Genomic DNA, 13,906 nt, shown 5'->3' with positions numbered 1-13,906 from the left:
AAAGAAGCAGTATAAAACTGTAAGTTCTATTAAATCAACTTACATAGTTACATTCCTAGAATTGTAAAAGTTGATATTACCAGATATCACCCTTTAGTGACACAGAAATATCATTTATTAGAAATTAAATATTGCTTATCTTTTTATTAAGGAAGAAACAAAAATCCTAGTTAACTGAGGTTTTATTATTTGTGTGTGTGTTTCTCCAGTGTTAGGCACACAGTGCTTATACAAGTATAACAAGGACTTGTTGACTAAAGATGTGAGTTTTATAAACTTGGAATAGGTGGCTACATTTCCAACAGTAGAGATTAAAATTAAAATAATATATATTCTAAGATCTTCAGATTCTGGCAAGCAAAAGAAAAAAAATAATCACTGATTATTTGACATTGATATTTGTTCTTGATGTAGTCCTATCCCAAAATGCTGAATGGACAATTGTATTGAAACATATTTATATTGTGTAACTGTCCCATAGTTGTTTTATCCACTCATCTACTGATGGACACTTGGGCTGCTTCCAAATCTGGCAATTTTAAATAATGTTTGAATGAACATGGAGGTGCTTAAGTTTTTTTAAATTAGTGTTTTGGATTACTTTGGACATATTCCCAGAAGTGGGATCACTGGGTTGAAAGGCAGATACATTTCTAACATTTCGAGGTGCCTCCATACTGCTTCCACAGTGGCTTCCCCAATCTGCTTCTCACCAACAGTGCAAAAGGTTTCCCTTTCTCTACATCCTCACCAACACTTGCTGTTTATTGATTTATTGATGATAGCCATTCTGACAGATGTGAGACGATATCTCATTATGGTTTCAATTTGCATTCTCTGATGATTAGTGATGTTGAGCATCTTTTTATACGTCTATTGGCCATCTGTATGTCCTCTTTGGAGAAGTGTCTATTCAGATCTTTTGCCCATTTTTAATTGGGTTGTTTATTTTTTAGTGTTGAATTTTGTAAGTTCTTTATAAATATTGGATATTGACCCCTTATCAGATGTATCAGAAAATATGTTCTGCCATTCTCTGGGTTGTATTTTTATTTTGTTGATGATACTACTGGACCATAAGAAAGAAGAAAATTGTACTCTTTGTGACAGCATGGGTGGACCTGGAGAACATCATGCTAAGTGAAATGAGCCAGTCAGAGAAAGACAAATACCACATGATTTCACTCATATGTGGAACCTAATGAACAAACCGAACTAACAAGGAAAAGGGGGACAGACTCATAGATGGAGAGCAGGATGATAGCTGTGAGAGGGAGGTTAGGGGTGGAGGGATTGAGCACAAAAGGAAAAAGGACTCATGGACCTGGAAAATAGTGTGGTGACCACTGGGGGAGGTGTATATAAGGGAACTAAATGGTAATGGAAATGAAATACAATACAGATTATATTAAAAAGGAAAATATTTTCAGTAATCATACTCTATTTTCCTCATAAGATTTATATTTATGTGCATTTTTACTATTTTGGTGTTTTATTTTTTTTTACTTGCTCACTAAACTTAGTCAATCCATTGTGATGAATGGCCTTTCACAAAAGTTGCTCCTTTCTCTAAATGTTATCATCTCATTCAATTTTGCTTCCCTATCTAACTTTTCAAAATTGTTTTATTAACTGTTACATCTTTAGTCATGTTGGATCTTAAATAGAATGTCAAAATATCAAATTAGGATGGGGAGGGAGTGGTGGGGGGGTAAATGCAGACAACTGTACTTGAACAACAATAAAACAATTAAAAAATATCAAATCATCCCTTCCATATATATTTTTTTATTCTCTGACCTTTTTTTGGTAAATAAAGGGATTTGTTTTAGCTAGGTGAAGCTTGCTTTCTTTGAAAATTAGAATTTTTGTGCAGATAATGCACTCATTTTTTATTGCAGCAGTTTCAACACAGGAGACCACATGAAATAATAACACGAGAATAGTATTGTGTTATATGGAAATCAATTTATTTTGAAATCTAGAACCCATACACCCAAGTCATGGTCCCACCAAAATAATATTACAAGCTTTGCTTAATTATTAGCATCATAGTCTATACTTCTGAGCTATCTCTGCACCATAGGTGTATAAAAATAATGAAGGCTAAGGATCCACTTCGGATAAAGCACAATAGCTGAAACAAATGGGCAGAGATCATAGAATTTTTCAGATATGTGATCAGGTTTTTTTTCCTAGTTGTATCAGATAAGCTCCACAGGTTAGAACACATGTGTAGGCCATACAGGTCAGGGTAACTGGGGACAAGAAACAAGGCAAGTGTCAGGAGAGGTCAGGTCTCAGGGCCTGCCTCTTAGGGGCTCAAGGAGTCTCCTAAATCCAAGTCCAGGTTACCTATCCAATACCAAAACTGTGCTCTGGAAGTTGTGTGCATCTGCAATAAATAGATTAATTGAACATTTGAGAACATAGTTTAACTTTAATGAGAATCTCCTTTAACTTCTGAATCTAATTGAGGAATGTTATAAATATATCATATATATTGTATATACTGTATTTCTATATAATACAACTAAATTCAACACAAAGAATCAACTATTTACTAAGTGCAATATTATGATTTTAAAAAATACATGTTTCTCATATATGTTTCTCATATATGTTTGGCCTTTAGCCACAGTTCCTGGCTCACACTTCCCCAAACCATTGGAATTTACTCAGTGTTATCCAAAGGAAGCATCTTTTGTTATAATGTGACAGGACATAGCTGAGCAGTATCCATTCTTAGGTAGGAGCTGATCAGCAGCCATTCCCAGACAGCAGAGCAGCCATTCCCAGAAAAGCAGTTATCTCAAGGTTGTCCGCTAATCCCCGCTTTAGAAGCTGCACTCCTTCCCCTCCTCCTTCTGCCTGTGGAACAAGCATATAAGGAAACTCCAGCTTAAGCTCAATGCCCAGAATTTGGATTTTTATCTCCTCTGGGTCTGCATGCATGAATAAACCCCACTTCACAAACTTCGGGGCCGTCTGAGTTGTCTTTTCCGTAACAATAATATTGGGTCTCTTGTCCTCAGTTCCTAAAAATACTTCAGATCCTAAAAGTGAAATGGGTTTCTTGTTTCATAATAAGCCCCTTTTCGCTACAACAGGGTATATATTAGTGAGGTTACTTTTGGAAAGCACCTCAGGATGGGGGCTGGCTGCCAGGGAAACCAATCAAGAATAGAGACTTGACATTTTTCAGTCTTACCTGCTGGTACTTAGGGAAAGGTGAGGGGTGAGAGGTTGAATCAATCGCCAATGAAAATGATTTAATCAATCGTGTCTATGTAATGAAGCCTCTGTAAAAACCCAAAAGGTGGGGTTTCTGAGAGCTCCAGGTTGGGGTCCAGAAAGCTTTTAGGTGCCACCATGTTGGGCCTCAAATTCCAGGAGAACTGAAGCTATTTTGTTCAAGACCTACACTTAAGTATCTCCTCATCTGGCTAGTGATTTGTATCTGTAACCTAGTGAGTAAACTGGTTTCCTAAGTTCTGTGAACACCTCTAACAAGTTAATTGAACCTAAGAAGGGGGTCATGGGAACCTTTGATTTATGGCCAGCTGGTCAGAGGCCAAACTAAAAAGCTGGGCTTTTTGATGGGCATCTGAAGTGAAGGGAGGTCTTACTGGACTGAGCCCTTTATCTGTAAAATCTGGGTAGCAGTGTCACAACTGAGCTGAATCTTAGGACACCAAGAAATACCTGTCCTGAGCAGTTCTTAATGGTGGGTGTAGAGGGAACCCCCCCACCCCCGCCCGCTGTCAACTGGAATTGGGTGCAGAGTTCAATATGCTAATATTTATTGACTGACTACTAAATGCCAATAAAATATTTCCAATTGAAAGTTTATATTCTACTATTGTTTAACAAATGTGCTTGTTCTTCACTATTTCCTTTTTCCTATATATTACTTTTAAATAGAAGCTATTTTAATTGTATTAATTACCAATTTTATATATAAACAAAATACTGCAGTCATTAAATAATTTGGTCTGAGAAACTATATGCCCCTTTCTCCTTAACAGAACTTAGTGCACCAAATTTCAGAATATAATAACTTCTTTAATGACTTTCCAGTGTGCTCAACTAATATACTCCAGTGACTCATGAGATTGTCATTATTTCTGTGGCATTTTATGTAAGTGGGTCAAAAATTATTCCAAATCAATTGCCCTTCCATAGTTATGCTTCATGTTTTTGAACCTGAGCTAACTGTAGAACTTAATTAAATAATTTATGATGGGTTTTAATTATGTGACTCAGAATATTCCAAGAGAGAAGTAAAAATGTGTTTCATCCTATGAAGCTAATTTGTTTGGTTATGTTTCCTGGTCTTTAACTGTTCACAAGCTAGCCATTGAAAGTAATTATTTTTCATAATAAACAGCTGAAGGTAGACAGTAGCAGTGATAATGTAGTCAAGTTCTACCTCTTGTACTGGAATTGGAATTGGATCATATTGTACCACAAATAGCAATACTTCAGCAACAAAAAGCAATGTATATCTCAGGAAAAGTTAGCTGAAGACTTCAATATTGTTTTGGTGTCAGCTTAATTTTATTCTGATACCAGGGAATTTTAGCACATGGGATACAATGTCAAGGTAGAACCCAGAGGGGAAGGAACTAACAAAATGCTGTATCATATTTAGTGTTTAAGATATGTCTTATGATCAGAAAAGTATTTCTGGCCAGAAAATTGTAATTTTTCTGAAATTTAAGAATGTATTTTGATCACAGTTTAAACATATTATATTACTTATTACATAGACATTTATACATAATCATTTCCCATTTGATAACCATTTGGTGAATTTGATAAAACAAATACACTGTATGGGGTTTTAACTAATGGGGAGGCTTGCTTTTCTGCTACTTTTCTCATCGTTCTGCTTGTGAAAGTCTTAATACATTTTATACTAGTTATAAATTATACCATAATGTGTGTTAATCTTTTTATTGTAATTGTTGTATTTCTGTAATTATATTCTCCTTTCTTCATATAGCTTTTTTGTCTATCACACATGTACATCTTTCAAGATCTACCCTTGACATTTAAACACAATTTCAATTGATTAAAATTTTGATTAAATTTTAATCTTTAGATTCTATCCATGCCTTTTACATTTATGTCTCCTTATATTTATCTTTATTTAATGATTTCTCTGTTACTTCTATTTTAAAATCTTTCCTGAGGCACCCGAAACACCTTCACCTACCTACCTAAGACATGCTCATTACTCAAATGAATGCCTTTTTGCTTATTTCTTCAATGATTTTTACAATATGGCCTCAATTTACTATTTGTAATTACAATTCAACCTTTGTAATCCTATGCTCTAGTACAGATGGAATTCAGTGATCTGCCAGATACATAAAATTTATCTTAGAACATACAAAGATGTGTGGTAGAGGGAGCACTATGCAGCAGGGAATGAAGTACTATGAGAGGGGTCAGTTTTTAGCAGTAGCCGGGCCATATTTGTAGGGTAAATCAGTATGTAAGAAGTGCTCTGATCTCACAGTTGCCTTGCCATAACCTTGCATCAGAGCAAACTCATCTGTCACCACCCACATTCAATTTAATGTTGCTACCTGTGCTGTGGGTTTTTGTTTAGAACTTGTTTTGGCATCTGATACTAGTCAGCCTCAGTCCTACCCGGTATCTTAGCACCCATTAATATTAACCTAGTCATTGCAGGCCTCCTTCTTCTGGTTTGTCTCTATGGAGACCTTGCTCTCATTGTACCCTCTGATACAGCTGAAGTAGACGTATGCCTCATAGTGAAACCACTCTAACAATTGTGGTGAGATTTCACTCACAATCAGGTCCGTCGATTATCTGAGCTCCACTTCTGACTTTCATTTGTTCTCTTTTATTTTTTGTTGAAACTTTCTACTCTTTTGGTTTCTGATAGTATTTTATTTTTGTTAATTCTTCTCTATCTTCTGTTTCCATTTTGTTTCTTGATTTGCTTCTTCCTTCCTGTGTAATATTGGTGTCTCTTAGCTTTCTAAACTCGGCTTCATTTGACCTCACTACTTTTTGTGGATGAGTCAGTCCAGTCTCGTAGATTCAGATGTCACCTGTTGTCTTATGTCCTCTAACATCTAATATGTCCACATTACCTAGATCTTTCTCTCCAAACCACTGACGTTGCTTTGTCCTGGTTGCTACAACTACTATGTGGCCAAATACAGCTGCTCATTTTCTGTTCTTATCTCCCTGGGTCTCACAGCAGAGTTCTCTCTCAGTGGGCTTATTCTTTATTTTTGACACACATTTCTCTTAAGTGTAGAGCTAAGGAAGAGATCAGAACTGGAGATACATCTATCTATATCTATATCTATATCATCTATAGTCATCTACATATCTTTTCAGGTATATATTTTATGGATGTACTAGAGCCTAACTCATACTTTCTGCATTCCCTTGATTCTTGGTGCCCTCAATTTCCTCATTCCATTTAATGGACCTACTACCATCTCCATGGGTTTTCAAGCCAAAATTCTCATGCTTGTGACAGCTCATCCCTTCCACTCTCATATTCAATTCATTGTCAAGTCCTATTTAGCTCTAGCCCCAAATGTACCTTGAAATAAATAAACAAATATTGAATATGTTTACTTATTTCTTTCCACCACATTGCCAATACCTTAATCAAAGTCACTGCCATTACTTGTGTTGTGCAATAGCCAGTACTACTTTTAACCAATATCTATGTCCAGGCTGGGCAAGAATTATACATCCCTGTCCCACTGACATCAGGTTTGACCACATGGTTGCTCCAGCAAATGCAATGTGAGTGGAGTGAGACTTGCAGCTTCCTAGCAGAAGCTTTAAGAGATAACTATGTTTTGGCAAGTCTTTTCTACTTCTGAAGTAGTCATTGATAATATTCCAGGGAATGTATGCTTTATCAGCCTGGATCCTAGCTTGAGGATTGTGAGGACATATAGCAGAGACCTCAGCAACCTGCAATAGAAATGAAGTGTAAGTGAAAAATAAGCCTTTGTTACTGTGAGTCACTGATACATTGGTGGTGTTTGTCCTCACAGGATCAGCTGTGCTGTCCTGACCAATATATGAGACCAAAGGCAACACGTCTTCAACTGATATCTGTGCTTTTACACTTCTCACCACTCCATTCTCCTCACTACAGTTAGTGTCATCATTTGAAAGAATGCTAAACTTTAGCCCTTCCTTCCCCATTGACTTGCCATTGCAACTAAAAAAATATCCAAACTCCTTTTGCTGACCTCTATGGCCATGCAAAGCCTGGCGCCTGCCTGTGTTTCAGACTTCCTCTCACACCACTGCCCATTGGTTCTCTACTTGCTATTCCGGTCTTTCTATTTTCCCTGAAAGGGGAAATTGTTACTGAATCAGGGAGGGCCTCTGGCTTTCCTGCCCTTAATACTTCTCTTAGTCCTTTACATGAATCTCAGCTTCCCAGTTTTCAGGTATTACTCAGCTCCCTGAGGTCAGTTATCTCCTTTCTGTGACCACTTCATCTATTACGGTTTCCCTCCGCCTACTCTTTCTATCATTCAGCAGATAAATGTTTCTGAAGAGAGCATGAAATACAGAGGATGAAATGGCAAATGTATAGCTCCCCATATATTCTCTATTAAGTTCTCGGGGGCGTGGACCATGACTCTCCACCTTTGTATCCCTAATGCCTAGTTCAATGCAACTTATAACGTATAGTAGGTAATAGATAAATAATTGAACTGAGTTATCCTTCCACCTTTACCTACTTCTAAATAGGTGAGGATAAGAACAGGTAAGACCAAATAGTGAAGCTTCACAATAATTTTTGTATTTGTGTAATTAAATGCCCTAAACAAAACTGCTTTCCTTCTCCACATAAAAACACCAAGTTTCTTGGAGTACTGACCCCTTCAAACATAATATTTGAAGTGCTGAGTGTAAGTCACTTGATCATTGGTGTCATATTTTATATTAAGAAATACATTTTTTCTTTTTTATATTATTTTTAAATTTTATTTTTGCCAGAGTAACAACACATGCAGATGGAAACATATTTCTAAAAACATAAAAAATCCTGTATAATTTAAAGCAATGCATGCTCATCTCTTCCCATCCTCAAGCCCAATCCCAGATATAGTTTTTTTAACCACTCTACTTTTATTTCATTTCCTAAGCAGTTCCATAATTAATATGAAAGTAGTGCAAGTATACTAAATCATTGTCTAGAGGAGGCGCTAAGTTACATCTTCTTATCAGTTCAGTATAAAAATTAATTGTTACAGATGTATCACTTGTACTGAACTTTTACTAGCAGAGATTATAACTTTTCTTAGAGCAGAACAAAGTCATGAATAAATATCATAAAACATAAGAGGAAAAAATGAACACAATGAAATATTATAATGCCATTTCTGAAGGCTGAGATAAGAAGAACGTTGGAATCCAAGATGAATTTTAATAATAGGAGGTGTTCAGAAGGAGACAATGTTCACTTATCTACACAAATGCTTTCAAGAAGCATCTTTCCATTTGGGTTCCTTATGTTTTAACTTTACACATATTATGTGATGTCTACAATGAAATTACTAAGAAGGTATCAAATGATGAGCTGTGAAATAATGCAAATGAGAAAACAAACTCAGAGCCATTCAACGACAAAAGAAAACCAGTCTTCAACTCTGTGTTATGACTTCAAGTCTAACATTCTTTCATTATATTAGCACTGGCTTCTAGCTCTACTAAGTTAAAATCAAATTGTGTATTTTCACTTTTTTTTACTTTTTTAATTTTACTGGCTAATCGAGAAATATGAAATTTTGTTTGACATTCCAATATGATTTGATTCATTTTACTAGGAAATTATAATTTTATATATTTGCTTTCTCTCTTTGCTGACATGGACTATGCAGGCATTTTTCTCAATCTCAGTGAATTAATTCTCCATTAGAAAAAGGGGAAAAGAGGTAGAAAAGTAGTTTGTACTACATAGATTGGTTCTGATGTCCAAGGGACTGTGAAAGAGAAAAGAAAAAGTGTATATACAATTTCCTCTCCTAATTGAACAGAACTCATAAGCCCACTGTGCCCATAAAGCAATATGAGTATGTTCTTAATAAGGTCTTTTTGTTTTATTCACTTTATACGTATAGTTTATAGTTAAAGGAATTTTCATACTTTAGACACTATTTCAAACTTTGGGCTTTATGTAGGTCTAGAATACTAAATGGAAATAGCAAAAAGAGTTAAGAGCTGAAAATCTTACAAATTAAATCATAGAATAAAAATGGTAGGTGAAATTTCATGAAGTATCATAAATATTAAACCTGAAGCAAACTGAAAAACTCTGTACCCTCTATATAAATATCACATTTCTTTTTAAAAAGAAAAGTGTTTTAATTTAAATTGAGCTCTTCCCTAATTATTTTTACAAAACAAAATAATCTACCAGATATAATAATGAGAATATTCCAACATTTTATTTAAAATCAACTGATATGTACAGTAAATTTATGGAACTCAATTTAATTTTCAAATACACTTATTAAGTTATAAATTTTTAGATATGTTTACAGCAAACAAGATCCTTAAGAAAGACACAATGCAAGGCTATAACCCTATGTGCTTGCCAAGTCCCCTGCAATAGAATAATCTTTTTCTTTCTACTCTTATCTATCCTTGAAATTTACTTTCATTCCTTGTATTGTGAAGTAGCCACTAGCTGTACAGAACCTACAGCATTTTCCACTCAGACATTTGCAATCAGTAGTGTCTTGTAGTCTCATTGGTGGCATATCTAGAGAGCTATAGGATGCTTCATGAACTCTAAGTTCCACCCTCTCAATTGAGACACATTTTTTTTGCCTTTCAAATTCTCAAGATGTCATTTATTTGAGCATGTATGCTTTTTTAAAATACAGACTTCTTGAGATCACTACTTGTAACCCTCCAGAACTCATCAAAATTCTTCTCAAAAAGGTATCAGTAATACTGTCTCAGAGTATAGTACTTTCATATTTTCACATACTGCAAAATAACATTTTCTCTACCTGATTTGTTTCACTTTTTTATAAAAAAACTGCTAGCTTAGAAATTAAGTTTGTAGTTATTTAAAATAAGGCATTTAATTTTTTTTCAAAAATACTTGAGAATTGGTTTTACCTTAGGTCATTTATGCAATTGTTTTTAAAGAAGAACTTTTTTCTTTTTATATGCTGATAATTTCCCCTAACAATCACTCTTTTACATAAAAAGAAAAAAAAATCACATCATTTAAATTTCAAAGAATGCTGACCTTTCCAACATCTGTCTTCAAATGTACTTATTATTGACGTTGGCTCCTTACTGCCATAGGAATGTTTCCTTTACCAGAACCCTAGTGGCCACACTGAGAAGTAAAATGTATCATTTTTTACATAAATGAAACAATACATACAAAACCTCTCAAACAGTGCCCAGCGCAAAGTAAAAACTAATAAATGATAACAATTATAAAATTCTACCCATACTTTGACTGCTTAATTTCTTTTCCAAAATGCTAAACTCTAGAACAGTATCCAGAATAATCAAATATGATTTCTTTTAAAATATTAGAATAAAAATAAACTAATGAGAATACTCCACTTATTGTTTTCAATTCTCCACTCCTGGCATATTTAATCTGGATAATTACTTAAAGCAAGACTTTTTGTTTCATTTGGGAATGTAAGAGACAAAAGATCCATTTCTAAAACACTGTATTTCATTTTTGTGATCATTTAATTCTTTTTATGTAGTGGTTAGCACTGAGCATATCTCCATTAAACTCTGTGAATTCAGTAAGTAAATGAGGGCCATTGTCTCTAAACAGTACAAAGGAGGCTAATGCAATATTAACCAGTGATTCACTTATTTTTCCCCTGGATGTGAAAGATCAATTAATTTCAACAATAACATTGTATCATACATTGTGTTTTAATTGAGCAGTCTTGAAAGGATTCATTCCATCGGGTTGTGTTCTTCTGTCTTGAACTTCCCCAGACTATAAAGGGATGTATAACAGAGATACTGTACACCTAATGTTCTTTCAAAAGGTATTTGGAAAGATTTCTTTCTTTCAGGAAGAATAAAGATATCTCTTACCTAAAGCTTCATTTTCTACAATTTTTCCTTTTATTAGCAATGTGTAATTTTAAGAAACAATTTCTGTTTTGACTGACATTACTCATTGTGAAGCTGAGGTGACAGCGAACTAAGCCTGTCAGAGCCTTCAGATACCTGAGAACCGTTGAAGTCCTCACTTAGAGTGTTAGGCTCTCTAAACACACTCTCTAAACGCAAGAAGTAAAATTCTAAAAATATATAGCATTCAGATAATTTTGTTTAGTATTAATTCATCAAATTGCTATTTTAGTTGCGAATGTGACTGTGGTTCTTCAAGTCCTTTAGCTATTTCATTTTAAATTTACCAGTGGTATTGATTTAAAAAAATACTTCTCAAGGAATCAGGAAAAATGAATTCAGGGCTTGAGCCCTGTTTCCTCCTTTTAAAGGAATTTGGACTTTAACTTTAGAATGTACAAGAATGCCAAAATAATTTTTGATGACATGATAACAACAAGAAAAACCAGACAAATAAAATTCATACTTCTAATTGGCTAACAAGAAAACACCTTCCCCCATTCATTCAGGCGTATATATCAAACTAATGATTTTCTTGCTAAAAATTTTACAGCTAAATGACACATCCCAATGATTTAGTCATAACAAGAGTTAGAGAATTCTATTAGTAACACGTTTAATGGACTACTAAGCCACTTATGTTTATATAGATTTTCCACATTATAAAATACAAGGTGGTATATACTTTATGAGAGCAGAACATGCAGGGTAATGAACTGACTCAAAATACTAGACAGTCACCTGCCGGGAGAGGCAGGATGTGACCCGTGACTAGGAGGCACAGTTGGGCACTGAGAAGAAAAATTCTGCTACAACAGTTAACAAAATGGTGGAGGCCAGCTGTGAACTGAGGAAACACAAAGGAAGGCTTAGAAGGCCAAGATAAAGCAGAATTTGTACAATCTACCAGCTTTGCTGTAGAGACTACCAGGTGCTCACAGAAAGCGAAGTGGTGAGAGCTCTGACTTCTTGTCACAAAGCGTGCAAGCCAGAAGACTTTAGAGTGACAACTTGAAGTGCTGGATGGAATTCAAATGTTGCTAAACCAGAGAGCTTTACCCACCCAGTGAAATTATGATATTAAAATAAACTTTTAAGATAAACTTTCCTAAATAAAAATTGAGATAATTAATTTCCAGTAGGTTTGCCCTATAAAACTTTAAAAAAGACCTTTTAAAAATGTTTATTAATTTGAGAGAGAGAGAGAGATGTGAGAAGGAAACATTGACCCATTTCCTCCCATATGTGCCCCCCACCCGGGGACTAGGGATTGAAACTGCAACCCATTTATGTGCCCTGACCAGGAGCAAACTGTGAAATTTGGGGGGCTGTGGGGAGCAGGCTCTGGAGGTAAGTCTGGAGACAAAGGAAGCTCCCTGCTGCCTTACTTTTGGGCCAAGTGTGCTGTAGGCCTTTGAATGTGTCAAGGATTGCCCTCAGCAGACTTGCGGAGGGGAGGAAAGTTTGGAGAAAAGACCACTCTTTTGGTTTTGTGGCTGTCCCAAGAAAAAGTCCAAGGGCATGATGAACCTCATGAAGTGGGAGGCACCATTCTGGGAAAGAATAGAAACTGTAGGAAGGAGGCTTGTTTAAACTACGGGTGCTCTTCAGAGATGACTATCCATCATCCTCACCCTGAAGTGCAACTTGGAACCACTGTTATTTCTCTTGAATGTGTACCCTTCAGGCCCTGTGTGCCTGCCTGCCCTCAAGGAAGATGAGGACTGGAGGCCAGCCATCACATTAAGCAGATCTTATTAGGAATCCAGGACCATCTAAATGAACCAAATATCCAAGATCTAGCTCAGGCAAAGGCCTACATGATTTACCTGCAAAACAGAGTGGAATATTAGAAAAGGGCTCTAGCACAAGCCAAGAAGTTTGCACCCTCACAAGCAGTGACCTGTGTCAACATGGAAATGAAGGGATTGGTTTGGCAGGGATTTGTTGACAATGTTTGCAGATCCAGCATTGCTCTGTATAATGTTTAGTCACATATGGGATGCAGGCAGGTGCCACTGTCCATTTCTGCCACAGGTACCTGGTTCTGCACTTGTTGAATTGCCCAGTTTTTCATACAGGGTCCCTTCTTTCAGTCTTTTGTATTTTCGATTGTTATATAATAAAATACTTGCTTTAATTTAATATTGATGTCAGTATTTCCACTGTTGTAAAGTTAAAAACTTTTATACTTCTACAAGTCCCTGAGGAACTAGTTTCCTTTGCTCACAGGTGCAGCCTTGCTGCCCACTGTCAGAGCTACACACAGCCTCCAGCTGGCTGTATGAGAATGAAATCTGCCTGTTCTCTGCCTTCGAGCCTCTGTCCTTCTCTCTGCAGATCCGGGTTGTGTTGTTTCAAGCCTCAGATCCAAAGTCAGCCATCCTCTTCTTTCCATATCACTTCCTTTGTGTTTATGAGACAAAATAATAAGAAGCTAGGAAAACTCCTTTGCAAGTAGAATAGTGAAACTGAGGCAGATTGCTGAATGCAGTGGCCAAGCAATTTACAGCTGTACAGATGGTCACCAGGCCTAAAGTCCCCTGGTGCTTGGCAGGGAAGACAAGGACTTCACCCCCAGGGTAAACAAGGACCTCACCCTCAGGGTAACATCCCCTCCCCTGGCCTTTCCTCCGTGGAGATTACACGTAGACCTCAGTTGTGTTTTAGCTCCAGGCCCAGCATCCCCTCCCCTGGCCTTCCCTTCCTGGAGATTACATGTAGGCCTTGGCTGTGTTTTAGCCCCAGGCCT

General features: G+C 36.2%; 1 pseudogene; it reads left to right on the top strand.

Annotated features, from left to right (window-relative positions):
• The window catches only part of LOC114507329, a 79,397-nt pseudogene extending 66,252 nt beyond the window's left edge, over positions 1-13,145 (top strand).
• The last annotated feature ends 761 nt before the right edge of the window (positions 13,146-13,906 follow it).

Source organism: Phyllostomus discolor, chromosome 10 (assembly GCF_004126475.2).
Source record: "Phyllostomus discolor isolate MPI-MPIP mPhyDis1 chromosome 10, mPhyDis1.pri.v3, whole genome shotgun sequence".
Lineage (NCBI taxonomy): Eukaryota > Metazoa > Chordata > Mammalia > Chiroptera > Phyllostomidae > Phyllostomus > Phyllostomus discolor.
Note: the sequence above shows the minus strand (reverse complement) of the source record. Positions and strands in the feature narration are given on the sequence as shown.